This window comes from Sorex fumeus, unplaced genomic scaffold, assembly GCF_029834395.1.
Source record: "Sorex fumeus unplaced genomic scaffold, SorFum_2.1 ptg000029l, whole genome shotgun sequence".
NCBI lineage: Eukaryota > Metazoa > Chordata > Mammalia > Eulipotyphla > Soricidae > Sorex > Sorex fumeus.
The window spans coordinates 516,475-519,307 of NW_026606086.1; positions in this window are offsets into that span (position 1 = coordinate 516,475).

Consider the following 2,833-nt stretch of genomic DNA (forward strand, 5'->3'; position numbering starts at 1 on the left):
ACTCGTTCCCCGACCTGGAAGTCGCCCACAAACTCCTCCTGCATCTCCGAGGAGGGGGCGCTGGGGTTTTTCTCCCCAGGCACGGTCATCTCAACGGGAGCAGCCGCTGGAACAGCAGAAAGGGTCAAAAGGGTCAGAAGGGACAGTAAGGGCCTGTGCAGGTGCAGTTAAAGTGTGGTTGGGGGAGAGGGACACCCAGCAGTGCTCGTGGCTACTCCCAGCCAATGACGGGGGCTGCTTGTGGCGAAGCCTGACCGGGCCAGCCGTGAAGCGGACGTGCTCACCTACCGCAGCATCCCAGGCCGCAGTCATACTTTGGGCAGCTCAGGGAAATCTTTGGATACACCCCGTGATACTACGGACCAAGCCAGGTGAAAGCTCGAACCCAGTGTCTTATTTCTGCTGTGTCCACTGGCCCATCTTCTTTTTCTTTTGGGCGGGGAGCAACCCAGCCAATGCTCAGGGCCTATTTCTGGTTCTCCGTTCAGGGTTACTCATGGTGAGGTTGAGGGTGGAGAGTCACATGGGGTGCCAGTTGCCCTCCCCGCTGTACTGTGGCTTTGGCCGGCAATGAGGCCCTCTAGTCCAGGTGAGTCCACCTCCCTAAGCCTGTCCCCAAGCCCGGGCCAGGGAGCTAGCAGTTAGAAGGGAGCGTGTTGGTCGCCTCAGCTGTCACCGGTTGCCGTGACACTAAACTCACAGAACGTGACACTCGTGTGTGAGAGCTGTCCCCAGAGCCACGGACGTGTCTACAGCTCAGGGAGCCCTTCCCGGGCGAGGACTCGGGATGGGGTTCCCGGGTGGGAATGAGTCTCCCTTGGCCTGGGCTGAGCGCACTTACCGGCCGAGGATGTCTTCAGGGCCCAGCTCCCATGCTTGAGGATCTTGGTGGGGGCCTTCAGCCCGCTGGGCCTCAGCAGACTCATGGTCAGGCGGTCAGACGCTGCCGCGGCCACTATCAGGCCCCGACCATCGAGCCCACTTTGGGGCCTTCTGAGGCACACTCGTTCTCAGGACTAAATCTCTGAAGAGCAGAGGAGAGAGTCTGTCTCAGGCGAGCGACCACAGCAGCTTCCGGAGCCCAGACAGCTGCCAGTCTGGCACTCGCCACCCCGAGTGCGACCCCCAGTCTCCCGCACAGCCCCCTGAGCCCACCAAGTGCCATTCCTGCGCAAAAACTCAATCCAAAACAGACAAACAAACAAATGCCGATTCGGGGCCAGAGAGCAGAGGGGACAGGTACTTGCCCTGCAGGCAGCTGACCCTCACGCCCTCCCTGCCATCACTCCCACCACCAAACACATTCAGGAGCCAGAAATCATCCCTGAGCACCGCGAGTGTCTCTGACCACCTCCCCGTCCAGACACTGACGAGCCGGCAGGCGACTCAGCAGTGATGGCTGGTCTTGTGTGTGCGTGTGTGCGAATGTATATGTGTGAGAGGCCCAGGGTTACACGTAGAAGCTAAGGCAAGCAACAGGCACACTTTTTTCTATGGGCTGAGAACTGCCAGGGAAAAGGACCCAGCAAGACTGCGCCATGGGTGGCTGGAGAGCGATAGCACACTGGGAAAGGCATTTGCCTTGCACGCGGCTGACCCAGGTTCGATTCCCAGCATCCCATATGGTCCTCTAAGCACTGCCAGGAGTGATTCCCGAGTGCAAACCCAGGAGTAAACACTGTGCATCACCAGGTGTGACCCAAAAAGAAAAAAAAAAATTGAGCCAAAGGGGAGCGAAGGAGTTTTCGGCGTTTCCTTCATTCCTTGTGACGCTGCCCAGGTTGGATAACCACAAGCCAGAATAAACTCCATTTCTTAACCCACAGAACTGAGGCAGACAGGTAGATGGGGGAAGCGTCCCCATGGCGATGGAACTCTGAGAAAGTCAACAAAAGCTTCATGGCCACCAAAAGACTACCTGAGTGCACGGGACCCAAGGTCTTGTCAAAATTAACCCACATTATGAGGCCCAGAGCAGGCTGGACCCCCCGAGGGAATAGGAACAAAGGGCAGGAAAGGAATTTCTAAGAGGACCATGGACCACTCAACTCTACCCCCTTGGCAACCACCCTAGCAACGGACTCTAGGTAGCTAGAAACTCCCACGTGTGGCAGCCTGGGGAAATCCCTAGATTGCCACCTTGAACCAAGGGAGGGCGCTCATGTGTGCCCGAGCCCAGGTACTGCTCTTGCCTATGAAGTCCGTCATGTCACGGGCTTCTCCCCTCCTGAGGTGTGGACTTTCAGACCGAATGTAACCTAGCAACATAATATGTTCAGTGGCTATCTGCACCTCTGGAGAAGCCGCACTCTCTCTCGAGCGTGTTACTCCCTCCCTCCTTCCCCTTCCCAAAGGCCTCCAAATAAAATGTTTCTGCTTCATGCTCATCTCCTGAAATGCTTTTCTGCGAGGAGGACAAAGGCCCTGGGGCCTGAGGAGGTCGAGGATCGACTCCCTTTCCCTGAAAATGGCAACCCCTCACTCCGGCCCAAGACCCCGGGAAGGCCTAGTGGGCGTCATGGGGCTGGCGGGGCTCATTGCACTCAGCAGTGCCAGCGCTCCAGCCAGTCCCGGGGGAGTGATATCTTCTCCTCTGCTTCTCATCAGCCCCCCATGAGGGCCCACTGACTTCAGAGTCATTCCATATTTCAATAGAGAAGTCCGCAAGGGGCAGAGAGGCAGGAGAGTGGGGAGGGCACTTGCCTTATATCCAGTTGTCCTGGGCTCGATCTCCGGCAGCACAGGGACGTTAGCTGGCCAGGGTCACCCCTGGGCACAGCCAGGTGTGGCCACCCCACCCCACCCTGCCCCCACCCCACCCAAAAATATATAT